This window comes from Dermacentor andersoni, chromosome 2 (assembly GCF_023375885.2).
Source record: "Dermacentor andersoni chromosome 2, qqDerAnde1_hic_scaffold, whole genome shotgun sequence".
NCBI classification, from domain to species: domain Eukaryota; kingdom Metazoa; phylum Arthropoda; class Arachnida; order Ixodida; family Ixodidae; genus Dermacentor; species Dermacentor andersoni.
The window spans coordinates 67,187,082-67,205,408 of NC_092815.1; positions in this window are offsets into that span (position 1 = coordinate 67,187,082).

Genomic DNA, 18,327 nt, shown 5'->3' on the forward strand with positions numbered 1-18,327 from the left:
ACAAACATTTTCCTGAAGAAGTACCCGCTTGATAGCGGCATAAAATGTTTGTAATCACTCAACAGCATTCACCAATGTGAGAACACATGCAACCTTGAATACCGCGCGGATGAAGCGTTACCTTATTTGGTGCTAGCCGCCAACACCGAATGCAATAAGTTCACCTAGGCGTAGTTTGAGCAGGGCTACAATTAGTACACATAATGCAAAGCAGAGAGTGGTTGTCGTGTAGAGCATGTGACACAGGGACAGACGACACACGCACCCTGGCCGTGGCGTTCAAGTTACTAATACTCTTTTATGAACAAGACAAATATAGTCTCGGAACCTCAGCTCCAGGCCGGGCTTCATTAAGTTTGTTCGCTATCTGTTGATCAAAACTTCCGAAGGTCGATTAACCAAGTTGCCTAGAGACATTGAGCTACAACATGCCTCGAATGTATCGCTTTCCTGCGCGCTTCGAAACAAAAAAGAATAGAAGCGAAATAATGAAATAAACGCGAGTGCTACCCCGGAAGAAATAAAGTTAGAAGATGAAGGATGAGGAACTACGACGACAAATCTACAATGCAAAGTTTCAATTGGTGTTGGTTACGCAAAAGCACGTGAAAGGGTCACATACCACTGCCACCGGCACAAAGGTCAGCTTTGACTCCTTCGACGCGTTGGACTTGGGCGCACACGGTAACCCATGCGACTGCTATCCAGAACGGCTGAAACGAAGGCCGACCGCGCATGCCTGTCAAATTCGCCAACGACCGTACGCGATCGCTGGCTCGCAGTCGTTATATATAGGCGGGTCCTCACTCCGCGCTACGTGGGGCCGAGTCTTTCCCGCTCCTTCCGCACACCAATCGCGATCGGGCAGCTGCGTACACCTACTTCGGAGAGGAACACATTGTCTCAGTGATTCATCGTCTGGCCTTTCTTACTCTGACTTTCGTTATTTCACATGTTCTTCAGGGCGAAGCTTTATTTTCATTAGTTTCGCAGTCGCCGCAGCGGTGCTCGCATAGGACGGCTCTTGACATGCACCCCAGTTTCCACGAGGGTTGCAATGTGGGCTTGTTGATAATGCATCGTCAAGGGGTGTACGGTAGCGCGATTAAAAGACGGGACAAAATAAGACACACAGGGACACATACAGTGCTGTGTGTGTCCCTGTGTGTCTTCTTTTATCCCGCCCTTTAATTGCGCTACCGTACACCCCCAGTTTCCAGTCGCCTTGGGCGTACATTTCCTATGTTGTGGATGCGTACCCCATTTCTAGAGTGTAACAGCAGTGCTCAGGCGATCCATTGAAGATGGCCAGATTATAATCGAAGCCGCGGTGATACCTAAACTGAGTGACGCGTGTGTGAGTATGGCATCCCGGATGCTCACAGAAAGAAAGAATCAATTTCTGGGCCTTTATGTTCACAGGAAAAAAATAATTCTAATTAACAGGCGGCCATGTGCATGTGATTGTTGAATCTCATTCTTTCTTTATTTTCTTGCGTCCGGCTTTTGCCGCATATTTCGTGCATCCCACGAAATAAAAGTAGCTAAAATTCAGCGCCTCTTCCTGTCGCCTACTCCTCTTGACCTTCGTCTTTTCGAGCTTTTAAATGTTCGCCATGCAAGGACGAGCGGTGCAGAGTGAGGCAAACTTGGTGTACGCTCGATCGCGGGAACTCGCGTAACTTCAGCGGGATAAAGCTTTCACCGGGCGGGATGACAGTGCTTCGTAGATTCCCTTTGAAATGCTGCTACGTGTAATAACCCCTCCGGTAAGCGATCAAGGCGTCTGCAAGAAAGCACGGTTCGCTCAAGCGGCGAAGTCTAAGATCGGGGCTGGCAGCTGTTACAGGTGAAAGGCAGGTGAATATCACGTGGCATTACACCGCTTCACCAACGGGAGAGCGCGTTTCACCAGCACGATTGCTTGGGCCGCTAATGTGGCCTGCTTCAGGGCGGCCACATTAGGACTTCTACATGAGGTGCACAGTGGCCGCGTACATGTTTACATCGGTGGCTCGGTCACACCTACAAGTTCAGCTGCCGCTGTGGTGATACCAGCAAGATCGGTCAAAATAAAGCTAAAAACGACAGCTGCTTCAATCATCAAATCATCAACGACAGCTGCTGAAATGGTAGCCCTGAGTGCGGCTCTTCATTTCATTCAGGAGGAACCACCCCATTCATGGTCAATCTTCTGTGTTTCCAAGGCAGCCCTACAGAGTATACTCTCAGCATTGCATCATAGATCACATCAGCAGCTCGTCGCAGAGATAAGAGAAGTACATCATCACATAGTTGACGAAGGACATGGTATAATATATCAGTGGTTGCCTAGTCATTGTGTCATACATGGCAATGATCGAGCGGACCCATCCGCCCGATCTGCCCATGACGGCGTCAACTGCGTTACCATTCCTCTTTCGAGAGCCGACGCAGCGAAAAAACTTTCCGCACTAGCGCGTGAATTAACATTAGCTCAATGGAATTCATCCGAATTCACAAGTGCATGCCTTTATACCCTGGATCCTAATGTACAGCTCCGTATTCCGTCCGACCTTCCACGACGTAGCTTGGAGTAGCATTTCAAATGCGTACTCCTTCCTTATTGGAATGGCCAACAGCCCACTTTGTGACTTCTGCGGGTGCAACGAAATAATCGCACACCTTCTTTGTGAGTGCCCTCGTTTCAACCCGCAAAGAGTAGCCCTCTCCGTCACCCTCGACCAACTCGACAAGCGCCCACTAACGGAAGACAATATCCTTGGAAATTGGCCTACGCGAACATCAGAGTGATCCGTCATGAAGGCGCTGCTACGTTACTTAAAAGACACGGGACTTTGTGACAAATTGTGACTGCACACTGCATGACGTAGGATTGGACGGTGACACTGCGTAAGACTAGGAACGCCTTCGCAGACTGTGTGACAGTGCCCACAGAAGCAGTTCTCTATCGTGTGTATGTGTGTGTATGTGTATGTTTTTTAAAATTCTTTTTCTCTTTCTCACCTATCGCATCCCTTTGCCCCTCCTCCGATACAGGGTAACCAACCGGAGATTATCTCTGGTTAACCTCCCTGTCTTTACCTTTCTCGCGCTCTCTCTCTCTCTGAGGGCTGATGGCTTCGCTGCTGCCACGGCAGAGTTCAGATATCAGCCTTGAGGGCGACAGCTACAATGTCCGCGACAAAAGACGCGTCCCACGTCTTTGACAAGCACGATTAAAGCGAAGCTTTCTTTGCGAAGTATGGATCACAATATTCAACGGCTTCTTTGATTTTCGAAGACTTCTTATAATTGGGCTACCCCATCCTCTGGCCACTGGATATGTGTAACTAGACACCAGTTCTAAAAAAATGGGCCCATTCTTGGCCATTTCGCCAAAATAAGTCTGTTTCTCATATGACGAAAGGGGGTTGGTAGGCTTAAATGTATTTGTATACGTATGTGCCGAACTTCGCGCTGCGTACACCTTCCGTCAACACTTTTCTCTCGACAAGGAGACAGAGAGAAGCAAGGAAAGGCACGCAGGGTAACCAGACGCAAGTTCGGTTTGCTATCCTGCATTTGGGAAAGAGGGTAAAAGAGTGAAAAACATTAAGAATGGAAGAGAGAGAGAGAGAGATCATTAGTTCCGCGCACACTTGAAGGCGCACAGCAAGTCTGTAAGCTAGCTCCCAGAGACCGGTCGACTTCGAGTACTGTAGCAATGCCCCGGTTGCTTTCTGCGCCAGCGACGCTCGGCTAGGGTCTAAGCATACACCACAGACAGTTACCAGCAACAGAGGATGAGACTGTGCACGTGTTTTCCACGGCTGCTGCTACCTTGCTAACTCAAGCAAAAAAAAGTTAACTATGGGGTTTTACGTGCCTAAACCATGATCTGATTATGAAGCCCGTCATAATGGGGGACTCCGGAAATTTTTGAACCAGCTTGGACTCTTTAACATGCACCTAAATTTAAGTATACGGGTGTCTTCACATTTCGCCGCCATCGAAACGCGGCCACCGTGGACGGGATTCGACCCTGCGACTTCGTGCTTAACAGCCAAACACCATAGCCACAAAGCGACCACGGCGGATCTAACTCAAGAAACCTTCGCGACATTTAGATTACAACACTGCGTTGGATCAGCTCGTTTTTGGCTAATGTGATATAGTTCATTGGTACGTTTGAGGCTAGACTGCGCATTGTTTCCAGGAACTGATAGGAGATGAGAATAAGAAAAGTGGTCGCGGTTAGTCAACAGCAGGATCTCGCTTCGAGATCGGTTTATATATATGTTTGTTTCTCTAATATATAACGTTTTAGGAGGAAAAAAAAATTATTTCCACCACGAGCGGGCCATTTCGCATAGGTGCAATTTCTTCAAAAAAGTTGAATATTGGCTTTCATTAGGTCCACCGACAAATGCGAGCATACAACGTCGTGTCTGTCACCGAGAGTCGAGTTAGACCATCGTTCAGAATGGCCCGACGGCGTACGACAAGCCTGGCCAAATATCTCTCGACAAAGAGCGATCTTGATCATTAATCACACAAATATATCAAAAGCCTCCAGAGAATTGGGTCTGTGGAAATGCGAGTTTCACCAGAAGCTCTTTTTCTGGCCAGCGCATCGAAGAACAACCGGCTTGAAGTCGGGGAAAACGACTTTGGAGTATTTACACAGCGAAGCTTTCGGTCATGTCGGAGCTGTGCAAAGATAAGTTTTCTTTTTGCCTCTAACTTTTCGGGGCTTGGCGTGTCGGCGTCGCGCTGCTGGACTGGTGTGCCGGATGAAGTTAAGGAGAAATTAAACACAAGTTGTATCTCGAAAACGTTCGGCAGGCCTTACACTCTTGTAACACAAGAAGGCGAAGGCCTGCTGCACATTTGGTAATACATGAAGTTATACGATCGCGGTTAGACTTCTTTGCAAGACATATTGATAATGTAATAAGCTATATAATAGGCGCCGCTACCACCGCAGCTCCGACTGTGACGTCAACGCGCAAAGCGCGCGCTTCCGCTTTTCTGCGCAACAACACCTGGCGCGACAGCAACTTAAAATTAGGCAGACACTGTAGATTCTTACGTTTGGGGATTAGCAAACATTATACCGTTTGTATATCTCGGAATGTCATCAACGCGCTCATTTTCATACACTGATGACGTGGCGTCGCCTCTTCCGCGCCGTCACGTGCACTGCCCATTGACGCACGCACTAGTCAGCGAGATGGCTGCGACGTGACGTATGCAATCAAGCACGCACTATAGGCACACCTTTAGTAATCCCGAACCGTGCAGCACGTTGGCTTCAAGGATGCGGGCTCGTCTGTCTGTCTGTCTGTCTGTCTGTCTGTCTGTCTGTCTGTCTGTCTGTCTGTCTGTCTGTCTGTCTGTCTGTCTGTCTGTCTGTCTGTCTGTCTGTCTGTCTGTCTGTCTGTCTGTCTGTCTGTCTGTCTGTCTGTCGGTCGGTCGGTCGGTCGGTCGGTCGGTCGGTCGGTCGGTCGGTCGGTCGGTCGGTCGGTCGGTCGGTCGGTCGTTGTCATTGTCGTCGCTGTACTATACCGTTGGAGTCCTCACCGTCCTCAAGTGTAATGGCGGTACGTTTTCGTTATCATTACTCTTGTAGTCGCTGTTATCGATTCAATTGTCGATATTCTGCGCAGCACTAAAGCATTTGATTTAGCAGCGCTTTACAATATATTTAAACCCGTGAGTTCGAGGATATAAGACGTGGAAACAAAGAACCTAAAGTACATTGTAAGAGATGTGTTGGCATGTGCGTGAGAGATTGACGTGTATTAATAAATGTCGTGTTGCCGAAGAGTAAGCGTATTCCCATGCAACGGCCGCACTGCAAGCGACATCTGGTGGAGTCACACCTGTTCATATTCGTGCGTGTTTGTAGACCGCATGATGCTTGCAGCTTTCTCGACGTCTCCCCTTGGGCAATTTTGCAGAGGTATAGCCTGTTGCTTCGGAGCATTCATTGTATGCGTCAATTCTAGGCAAGCCTGTTTCGCGACGACTGTTTTGAAGCCACGTTATACAGCACCGTAGGAATATTTCACCGCGGCCTGTTGCCCCGATACAATGTCGCATACTATCTTTGCAAGAATGACACGTACAGGCCGCCTACTACTAATGAAACAACGTATGAGCAATGAAGTTGATTATAATTCAACATTACGCATTACGAGGGAAAAGTTCTATTTACGAGGCGCTAGCCCTAAAAAAATTATTGGGAGATTCCTCGAAAGTTTACAGATGTTTTGCTTCTAAGTCTACATAATATAAACAGAGAGTCTGGTGAATAATGACAGGCTCTTTATCTACCATTGGTTTGTTGGTAACAACTTTATTTAGAGTCCTGCAGAGCTTTCGCCGACGGGGCCTTATGTCTCCCACGTGGGGACGTCGAGGTGTTGCCTCGCCGCCGCCTCGCGGCCCTGCTGGACGGTCCAGAGTTGGTCACCGAGGCTGCGCAAGGCTGCGGCCCAACGCGGCGGAAGGGTTCTTGAGTTAGCACCGAGCGGGTTTTCGTTACAGTCCCAAGGCATGTGAGTTAAAGTGGCTATATCGGTGTTGCAGACCTTGCATATATTTGTCGGGTATGTGCTGGGGTAGAACCTGTGGTATTGTGCCGGGTTAGGGTACGTGAGCGTCTGCAGTTGTCTGAGGGCCACCGCCTGCGCCCTGTCCAGCTTGCCGCTGGGCGGAGGGATGGTTCGGCGAGCTACCATTAAATGTAATACTTTTCTAAGCACTGCGATCACCTTTGAAGTTGATGAACATCAGTACGAATTGAAGAAAAGCGACTTTTTAGCAATTTCTTTTTTCTTTCGTGTAGTGCTTATATTTTCTACACAATTTAATGAAAGAAGAATCTTCAGCAACACGTCTGTAAAGTATGTACAAATTGCCTAAACTTATTTTTGTTAGAGAAGTTAGCGATCTATCGATGACAGACGAATCTGCAGACTTTATCTTTAAAAATAGAGGGTACTGAAATAGATAATACGAGAAGACTAATAAATCGTCCGCTCTTACAGTTGCGGCCTGCACAAATTGTTTCTTTAAACAAATGTAAATTTACCAACGTGAGGTCAATGGGCACAGAGTTTTCGACTGAGTTTGATGTTACGCTGTTGGCTTGCTGTGTTTCCCCGTCACGAATTTCACTGTGCGCAGATTAGCACAGCTGTTTGCGTGCTTTTTTTCTGCCCACGATGATGATACTTTAGCTCTTTCCTTTCTATGTTTTGCTCTCGATGATGTTTCCGCTATTTGTATAGTCGGTTTAGTGTATCGCCTGCGTGATTTGTAGAATATGAAAATTTGATGGTTTTAAAGCTCTATGAAAACTGAACTTGTTAACTAATACCGGACGCTCTTATGCATTAATCTTAATGCTCGTGGACAAACTGTAGCTCTCTTGTGTATTACCGCCCACGTGCCTGGGAACTTCATAACTATAGTTTTTAATGCCTTTCGCCTTGCGATAGGGCCTTGTTTCAAGGCATTAATGCTTCCACTTATAACACTTCAGATTAAAATAAGTGAACTGAAATCAGTGAGGTATCCTGCTGTGTCCCGAAGGATACGCATTAGCAGTATTTGACCAGGCGGATAGCAGCGAGCTGTGGGCTCCATAAGGAAAGTGCATGCACTGTTAGGAATGGCCTGCCGAGATGCCGCCATGCAAAGTTTGGCTAGCCAGTTGCGACAGCGGCGTCGACCTTTCCTGGAGAGCCACCGCCACCCTCTAGCCACACGGCGTCACCAAGCCTGCTGTGTGCGGAGAACAATACGCAGCGTCCTCGACCCTTCGTCGCGGGATTGCCGAGATGAGTTCGACGAAGCGGGCTTCGTGACTGAACCCGCCACCGCCGATCTGGTTTGCTGTGAGTAAGGGAGTTCCCGAGCGAATGCATCTGGCGGCAACGTCGCACGCGCCTTTCAAGACGCAAGACAATGGAGAAGCGGGGGCCACGCGGCGGGGGTCAGCTTGGGGAATAAGAGGCGCCTCCTTTGGTCAAGAAGTAAGCCCCGAGTTCCGCGAAGCCCGTCTGGCCTCGGTGGGGGCAGTGAAAGCTGTGCGTACGTGTGTGTGTAAGCCCTCCCGCTCAAAGGTGGCTCGGCTATGTTGACTGGTCGAACGTTTCCCTCACCTAGGAATCTAGGGAGCACGGATTGTTTATAAGCAGCTGTTATAAGTCGCTGCTAGGGTGTGCTCGTCATCATGCTCTGTGCTGCGTGTTTGGAGGTTCGTGATCGTATGCTGTATGCTTCGTCTTGCGTGCGCCATTTGGGAGTCACGCTAGACTGTCGAATGTGTCCCCTGTTGTGATGTAAAAATATGTAAATAAATCCTGCTCGCCTAGTCCTGTTCCCCCCAAGTTCCTCACTATGACCTACAACCCCTTCAACTGGTGGCAGCGCCGAGATCGTCTGTCAACTCTTACAGCACATAAGTGACTCCATGCGCGCATGGCTGCCTGTCGAAAGTGAGGACAGGGCTAGGGTGGCTAGAAGGGGAGGTGTGAATACCGGCGGCGCTTTCCTTCGGGCGCGCGTGACCCCCTTGCGCACCGATGCCACCAGGGGGAACGTGGCGCTGCTGTTCGCGGCGTGGTATTACGGCGTGGTACTCCCGCGCTGGCCTGCGCCCTCCGCTGCCAGTTGGTCTCGTCGCCTGTTTTGGAGTGTTCCTCCCGACATTCCGTCATTCGAGGGCGAGATGCTGTGGACCACCAAAGTTATGTTGAGCACCGCAGCGACGCACGGCTAGTTTATTACATTGCAGGTTATGTGGCGAGAAGGCGTGTTTTGCCCACACATTGTGAAGACTGCGAAGCACCATAAAGGCAATATCCCCAGAGAGCTTCCACCAGAGGCATGCAAAGAGTGGGACCTTCAGGGCCATTTATATCCCTCAGAATCGTTCTATAAGCTGGACAATGCCCTTGAAAACAAGCTCACTCGTTTATTCAGTGTAACACCCGCCGTGGTTGCTCAGTGGCTGTGGTGTTGGGCTGCTGAGTACGAGGTCGTGGGATCGAATCCCGGCCACGGCGGCCGCATTTCGATGGGGGCGAAATGTGAAAACACCCGTGTACTTAGATCTAGGTGCACGTTAAAGAACCCCAGGTGGTCAAAATTTCCGGAGCCCTCCACTACGGCGTGCCTCATAATCAGAAAGTGGTTTTGGCACGTAGAACCCAATAATATTTAATTCAGTGTAACACGCTAGCATGCCAAAGCTGCGGCCGAGATTTTGCAGTCAATTGGTTAAATGTCAAAGATTGGTTGCCTAGACCATTCTGCTACCCTGAAAGCCTCAGTTATACGTTTTTATTGCCTCACAAGGATTCACTTTTTGCTTAAAGGTGTCAGTCAGCAGAGCACTGAGAAGAAACGGAATACACTGAAACCTTGTGTGTTGTAAATTTTTTTGCTCACTTGTAAATAAACGATTTCATGACCAGATCTGTTGCTTCACTGTCTGCAATCATAGTAAATTCCTTATATGAGCGTCAAAATGGCATGCTACAGGTCTGCAAGCGCAGACAAAAAATGCTTTGTAAATACGTCCAGACTTTATCAGGTAATGTCTGCAGTTTACAGGTCTTACGGCACGCATAGGGCGTTTGACTGCTGATCTCGAGGACGACGGTCGCATTTTCAGGGAGGCGATATGCAAGGCGCCCGTGTGCCGTATGATGTCAGTGCGCGTTAAAGAAACCGAAGTGGTCGAAATTATTTCGAAGCCCCCCGCTAGGCCCTAACACCCAAAGCCAGCTCACGAAATGTGCACAGACGAAACGCGTTTGAATCTCGATACAGTGCGAACTGGGCCCGTAAAATTTCACAGGAGTAATGAAGTGGGCTGACATAACATTGTTTTCATGATAAAGATTCATTCTTTGACGCTCGCAGAAAGCGCGCGATACGCGAAACGGGCTCACTTTCACTTCGGTGGAAGAGATGCAGCCGACGCGAGGCTGGCGAGGCGCTCATTTCGGCTGCGTGCTTACCCCGCCTTGGTCAACAGCGCCGCCCCGCGGCATCGGTGCGCTGTGGGGTCACGTTTGCGCCGCCGGTATTCACACCTCCCCTTCTAGCCACCCTAACAGGGCGAGCAAACAGGTCGGTGGCATGGCTTGTGGCTTGCTCTTACTCAACCTTGTGGCCACTGCTCTGTGTCCTCTGGCTACAATAGATGCTAAAAGCTACTGCGGCAGAAAAGCAGGTACTGCACTTACTGGAAACTTGAACGATTTTCGTCGACGCGTTTTTTTTTATTGAACGCTAGCCGGAGGCAATAAGGATTACTTGAGGAAATACTTGCACTCCGAAGTTAGATAGGGAGGCCATGAATGGGGCACCAACATAAAACTGGGATGGCAAAGCGGGCAGCTTCGAGTGTAGTGCCGAGGAGCTACGAGAGAATGGTGCGGGTTCGTGCAATCTAAATGCAATGTAGATGATATGTATATTTTAACATTTTATGTTTTAAAACATTGACATGGTCTTTTGTTTTGGAATTCAATTACACAATTCATTTATGTTTACCGTGTTACTTATTTCCCTCACTCGGGAAATTGTATCTACAGATGCATAGTCAATCTGTATTATTATTTTACAATATGTATTTATTTCTATTTTATTTCGCGCTACTAATCTGTTAAATTTTATTTCGTTGATATGTTTGGCTTTGTACTGCACACGTAACATTGATGTGATACGATGTCACCAATGCATTTCATGTTATGTACCACAGTGCTGAATGCAAACAGGAACGGGAGCTATTTGTGAGGCCTTTGGAGCCTTTTCCTCCTGCTCCCGTTTCTGTAATAGAAGCAAAAGTAAACCTTCACCTTGAATCTTCGCACGAAAATCTCCCGAAAGAGAAAGCACGTGGTTTCTGTCGTAGTAGGCACGTACGTGTGTGCTGCTGTAGTAGGCACTTGACCTGGTGCCCAGTCGTTTGATCCGGTGGCGTTCGGCATTGTTTTTCCATTGAAAATCCCGTTTCCGGGTTTTCGTAGCTTACGTTTCCCGTGCCCACAAGAAATGACTTCTTGCGCATGAAGAATACCGACGTGTCGCATCATTTTGGATCATAAAAATTCCGTCGGCAGTATATTTAATGAAAATGGCTCATTAAACTTTCGCGTGCAGCCTATGTCATTAGGTGATTACGTGCAATGTACTTTATTGCATATGCGCTACGCTTTGCCTTCAGTCTAATCTCATAGTACTCTCAGCACTCCTGAAATCTTTAGCTCTAGTACTAAGTTACGACTAATCACGCTGTGCGGTGCTACCGAATTGCCATTCTCGTGAAATCACCACAAGGTTTAGCGTCATCGGGACGCGCCGCCATTGAATGATAAAATCAGCTAGAACAGGTGCGACGTCCAAATTTTCTCTATGTTCCTCATCACTCGCTAGAAAACAAGGCGCGCTAATGGGGATTGAACAAACTCTTATTGTACACACGCCGAACAGCAACCTTAAAGCGCCTCTTCTTATTGTTAAGGTGAAAGTATTAAGTGGCCCGTTGCAATGGCTCATAGCCGAAAAAAGAGCGGCGTCACGTCCAGTGATACAAAGAAATGTAGACGAGTAGCAAAAAAAATATGACCATCAGCAATAGCTCATACCAACATAATTTGTAATTGGCTCATACTCCCGTAAGAAGCCAAAGATGCAATGGCTGAATATGAAAGTAGAAAAGAAAGAAAGAACGAAAGAAGGAAGAAAATGAACGAAAGAACAAAGAAAGAGAGAACAAAAGAAACAGATAACAAAAGAAAGAACAATAAGGAAAGAAAGAAAGAAAGGAAAAGAGATAAAGACGGGAAAAAATGAGAGAAGGAAAGTAAAAAACGAACGAACCCTTAGCTAGTGCATTAGGTGCTCGCACGTGTCGTGTAGGAGATCGACCTACAGCTCAATACATATACTTCCTACTGCAGCTTGTTATGTCTTGCAAGATGTCTGACCCCTCCTATCGGATATCATGCATTAGCACGTGTACAGGAGGCTTTCGCCTTCACGTGTTACAGGAGTGTAACGTGCTGCCGATTTTTTTTCTCCGCTTCTACCCACGCTTCTCTGTTTCCTTGATTTTAAATAAGAAGCGTTTTGTGATTATCTCTTGGAAGACTTTCTTGGCAACATCCGTAACAAAAGTCACCATTGAGCAAAAACCTATCAGTGTTCTCTCTGAATTTGATCTTAAACTATCTTATCGGGAGCGTAGGTTCCTCCTGCTCCTGTTTTGACCCTGAAACAGAATAATTCAGTATATGTTTGTTTCTTGTTTGGCCTAGCCGCTGCGCTGTTCTCGATTCTCACCTCAAAATTTATTGGTAACATTTGAACGGTCAATTCAGTGACTTGCTATAATTTGTGTTTATGTGGATGGAGTAAGTCGGTGTACATTAGCTGCGCTCGGTGCTTTACTTTAACAGGTTTCTCTGCTGATTTGTTTTCGCTTAGAAAGTGTTAAATGTTTCTTCAGTATCAGTTTTTTAGCCACGGCAGTGTTCTCCTTCGGCAACAGTCTGCTGTTACGTTTCGCCTACAATGCGCGGTAATGCCGGCGCGGATGCAACGGACGCCGGGGCTTCGTTCAAAGCGGCGGACATTTTGGCCCGTTCGACGCCGCCGCAACGCCTCCCCGCCAAGCGTGTCCAGGCGTGTTTCAGTGCCACGTGTCTTCGTGTGTGCGTGTGTGTGTGTGTGCCCACGCTTGTCAAAGCGCGGCAGCCGGGGAGCGGAGCTCCCCAAGTGAGGAGCCGGGAGGTCTGTCCGTCGGCGGGTTGGCGATGCGTCACTACACTCGTCTCAACATGTCTCTCGGCTCGACCGTGCTCCGCCGTCGCGTGGGCTCATGCTCCGCCGTCGCGTGGGCTCCGTGCTCCGCCGTCGCGTGGGCTCATCCCGTGACCTTCCTTCTTGCCCACGACGCCGAGAGTATAAGAGCAGCTGCCCCCGGACGCCGAGAGAGAGGCTCCGATTTCTTCTGTTGAGTTACGTGCTCTCCCGTCTCTCCACTTCGGTCGACCTGACCGGCCGCTCTTTTGCTATGTTAGAATAAACAAGTTGTTCTGTTACCAGTCTACTCATGCTTTGCCGGGACCTTCGGATGCTTCCAGTGCCCCAGGCCGCCAGGCCAACGCTACCCTTGGGGCTTGCGACCCATTTGCAATAACGGGCGTCAGCACCGAGTCCCCAACAGCTGGTTGCCAGCGGTGAGATCGCGACAATGGAGGCCAGCAGCGAAGAGATGCGGTTGAATGTATGCTGAGCAGCACAACGACCATCCGGGAGCAGTGCAACGAGCCCTGTGTGATGACTGGTTGCCTGCAGCGGAACGACTGCGCTGAATTCTTGGCTGCGAGGTTTGGTGAGTGCGGGACTTTCTTCTTCTGAGTTTTGCCAGGCTTTTGTTAGTGTCAGAAACAGAGCTGGTAATTGTGGTTGTCGTTGCTGCCGGGTTAGTTTGCGGCAAGACAATAGTAGGCAGTAGAGGAAGCAGCATTCAGAGCAGCCATGGATTTGAAGTCGTTGCGCAAACCGAAATTGCTGGAGCTTGCGAGAGAGTTGGGTCTGGATGTCTCAGACAAACTCAGAAAACCAGAACTGCTAAGGGCTATTCTTGAGTTAGAAGCTGAGGATGACGAGCTGTCGGAATGCCTTGAGACCATTGAGGAGAGGGAGACGGCAAAAAGACAGGAGCGCGAACTTAAAGAACAGAAAGAGAGACAGGAGCGTGAACTTAAAGAACAGAAAGAAAAAGAAGAGCGCGAACACGCTTTGGAAATGAAGCGTCTCGAGTTAGAGATGGAACGCGCTCGTAATGGAAGTCAGGCACACGGTGCAGGAGAACGAGTATTGTTCAAAATGACTGACCTGATGCGGCCGTTTAAGCTTGGAGAGGACATTGGTTTGTTCCTGGTTAACTTTGAGCGAACGTGCGAGAAGCAGGGGTTCTCTCGGGAAACATGGCCACAGCGCTTGCTCACTTTGTTACCCGGCGAGGCGGCCGACGTAGTCGCTCGCTTGGAGAGAGAGGAGGCAGAGGATTTCGACAAAGTGAAATCGAGTCTGCTAAAAAAGTACCGGCTGTCAGCGGAGGCGTTCCGTCGGAAGTTTCGGGAAAATGAGAAAGGCAAAAGTGAGTCATATACAGAGTTTGCGTACAGGCTTATGTCAAACATGCAGGAGTGGCTCAAAGAAGAGAAAGCGTTTGGTGACCACGAGAAAGTTCTGCAGTGTTTCGGGCTAGAACAGTTTTATAGTCGGTTACCTGAGAACGTGCGGTACTGGGTCTTGGATAGGCCAGACGTTAGTACGGTGGCTCGAGCCGCTGAGCTAGCCGAGGAGTTTGTGACGCGTCGGGCTCGCGGAGCTAAGGACGGTCAAAAGGGTGAATTTGGCTCCAAGTTTGAGAGGCCAAAGTTCACGCCCATGAGAGCAAAGGGGGACACACGTAGTTCGGATGCGAGTGAAAGCAGTCCGACCGAACGTACGGAGACGGCGGCAACCGAAGCCGAACGCAGAAAGCGGTTCGAGACGAGGCAAGCGCGCGTTTGTTATACGTGCCAGAAGCCGGGTCACTTTTCGGCGCAGTGTCCAGAAACAAAACCAAAAGTCGTGTTTTTGTCATTATGCAGCACTGACGAGAACATCAAGCTTCTCGAGCCTTACATGCGAGACCTCCTCGTGAACGGGAAAGAGTGCCGAGTGCTTCGCGATTCCGCAGCTACAATGGATGTAGTTCACCCCTCTTACGTAGAACCCGATATGTTCACGGGCGAGTGCGCATGGATCAAGCAAGCAGTGGAAGCTCATAGCGTGTGTCTGCCGGTAGCAAAAGTGCTTATTGAAGGACCTTTCGGAGCACTTGAGACGGAGGCCGCAGTGTCATCTATGCTGCCCCCCCCCCCCCCAGTACCCGTACCTATTTTCGAACAGGTCCGATCACCTCCTGCGCGAGAAGGGGCTTTTGTTTGGTGAGGCTAGCGTTCAGGCCTTAACCAGATCGAAGGTTCGGGAGCTCGCTGCAAAGGCGGTAGTTGCGGGGCCGACGTTGTTGAACGATGAAAAAGGGTCAGAGCCGCAGCAAGCTGGTATTCAGAGCACGCCCGAACTGAATAAAATTGAGCCTGTAGCGTTAAAGGCACCAGATACTGGAGAGGAAAATCCCGACACGGGAAAATTAGGAGAGCTGTCTCCAGATTTGCTCATCGCGCCTACGTCAGACGGACTTAACAGGTTGCTAAAAGTCAGCCGGTCGGCTTTGATAGCCGAGCAAAAGAAGGATGGCAGCCTAGAAAACATACGCTGCATTGTCAAGGAAGGTATCGCCAAGAAAAATCCTCGCTTTGAGGAAAGAGGTGGGGTCCTGTACCGGAAGTATCTAGACCGCAGGGGAGTGGAGTTCGATCAGCTGATCGTGCCTCAATGCTATCGTCAGGATCTGTTGCGCTTGTCGCATGGGGGTTCGTGGTCCGGACACCTAGGAGTTAAGAAAACTAAGGACCGTCTCTTGCAAGAGTACTATTGGCCAGGGTGTTTTCGGGACGCAGACCACTTTGTGAAGACATGCGACACCTGTCAGCGGGTGGGCAAGCCAGGGGACAAATCGAGGGCGCCGTTGAAGTTGGTACCTATCATTACGGAGCCTTTTAGACGGCTCGTTATTGATACAGTGGGACCTCTGCCGGTAACAGCCACGGGGTACCGACACATTTTGACTGTGATCTGCCCAGCGACAAAGTTCCCTGAAGCAGTGCCGCTTAAAGAACTCAGCTCAGTTGAGATAGTCAATGCACTACTGTCCATATTTGCGCGAGTTGGTTTTCCTGCAGAAATCCAGTCAGATCAGGGCACAGTGTTTACTAGCGCTTTGACGACAGCCTTTCTCGAAAGGTGCGGGGTAAGGCTGTTACACAGCTCAGTGCACCACCCCCAGTCGAATTCCGTTGAGAAGCTCCACTCCGTCATGAAGCGCGTGTTGAGAACATTGTGTTTTGAACATCAAACTGACTGGGAGCTGTGTCTGCCTGGAGTGATGTTTGCAATAAGGACCGCGCCGCATGCGGCTACGGGGTTTTCGCCAGCTGAGCTGGTGTACGGTCGCTCGCTGCGATCTCCGCTTCGCATGCTTCGAGAATCATGGGAAGGCAGGGGCGACGACCCAGTCGTGGTAGAGTACGTGCTTAAGCTCCTCGAACGCTTAAGAAGGGCACAGGAGTTGTCAGGTGAAGCAATGGCAAAGGCCCAGCAGAGGGCCCAGGGTTTATTATGATCGGACAGCCAGGACCCGTCGTTTTGAGGTGGGCGATGAGGTCATGATATTGCGCACATCGCTAAAGAACAAACTCGACGTGCAGTGGGAGGGCCCAGCACGGATTGTTCAAAAACTGTCGGACGTTAACTACGTGGTGAGTCTGCCAGGAAAGCGGAAAGCACAGCAAGTTTACCACTGTAATCTGCTCAAACCCTATAAGCAACGGGAAGCAGTGGTGTGCATGATGGTAAACGTTCCCGAAGAGCTTCCGGTCGAGCTTCCGGGACTAGGCTCAGTGACGAACAGGAAAGACACCGATCAAGTCATTAGTGACTTAATAAGTAAAGCATCGCTGTCGCCTGAGCAGAAAACCGAACTACACCAGCTCTTACAAGAGTTTCAAGGTCTGTTCTCTGAGAGGCCTGGTAGGACTTCTGTCCTTACTCATGACATAGAACTTACCTCCCCAGAGCCAGTACGATCCAAGGCGTACCGGGTGTCACCCCGCCAGAGCGATATTATGGAGGCTGAGGTAAAGAAAATGCTACAGCTCGGTGTTATTGAAGCGGGTGAGAGTGATTATACCTCCCCTTTGATTTTAGTTGAGGTACCGGGCAAGGAACCTCGTCCTTGCGTCGACTACCGCAGGCTTAATTCCATCACTAAGGATCAAATTTATCCGATCCCTAACATCGAGGAGCGCCTTGAGAGAGTGAGTAGCGCTCAGTTTATTTCCACCCTAGATCTTGTCAGGGGTTATTGGCAGGTTCCACTTACAGAAGAGGCTAGTAGGTATGCGGCGTTCATTTCACCAATGGGGACATTCCGTCCTAAAGTTTTGAGTTTTGGTTTGAAGAACGCGCCATACTGCTTTTCAAGCCTCATGGATAAAGTGTTGCGGGGACAGCAAGAATTCGCTTTACCGTATCTAGACGACGTAGCGATATTCTCCGCATCCTGGCCTGAGCATATGGCGCACTTGCGGGCAGTGCTAACCCGCCTGCGCGATGCGGGCTTGACAGTCAAGGCTCCCAAGTGCCAGTTAGCACAGGCCGAGGTTGTCTACCTCGGACACGTGATTGGTCGGGGTCGTCGCCGCCCCTCTGAAATAAAGGTGGCCGCTGTGCGAGACTTCCCGCAACCGCGCACGAAGACCGATATTCGGTCGTTCTTAGGTGTCGCCGGCTACTATCAGAGGTACATCCCCAGGTACTCTGATATCGCGGCTCCCTTGACGGATGCTCTGAGAAAGACAGAGCCGCAAACAGTCGTCTGGGATGAGACAAAGGAAAGAGCTTTTAGCGCCCTAAAGAGCGCCCTAACAAGCCAGCCTGTGCTACGATCGCCCGACTACTCAAAAGGGTTCGTTGTTCAGTGTGATGCTAGTGAGCGAGGCATGGGCGTTGTACTGTGCCAACGGGAAAATGGAGAAGTAGAACACCCCGTCCTGTATGCTAGTCGTAAGCTGACGAGTCGTGAGCAGGCGTATAGCGCCACCGAGAAAGAGTGTGCGTGTATCGTGTGGGCCGTTCAGAAATTGTCATGTTACCTAGCTGGCTCGAGGTTTATCATTGAGACGGATCACTGCCCTCTCCAATGGCTGCAGACCATCTCTCCCAAAAATGGCCGCCTCCTGCGCTGGAGCCTCGCTTTGCAACAATATTCCTTTGAGGTGCGTTACAAAAAGGGGAGTCTCAACGGTAACGCCGATGGCTTAAGTCGAAGCCCCTAACGTGGGAATCAGCCTCAAGATTGCTTGTTACTGATGTTTTTCTTCCTGAGGCAGGATTTTTAACCTATTGCTTTCGTGTAGTGTTTCAAAGTGATGATGTGCTTTCTAGTGCAATTTTCCGATTTGTGGACGCGTTCTGAGTGCTGCTAAACTACTGTAAGGAACTAGGCAGCAGTATAAAAGGGGAAAGGGCCTGGCAGGGCTTGGTGAGGATTGTGCCGTGCTTGCTGACTGAGCGGTTGACTTTCGGCGTAGTTCTAACGCTTGCCGGAAACGAGAACAAAAATGTCAACTCTCCCGA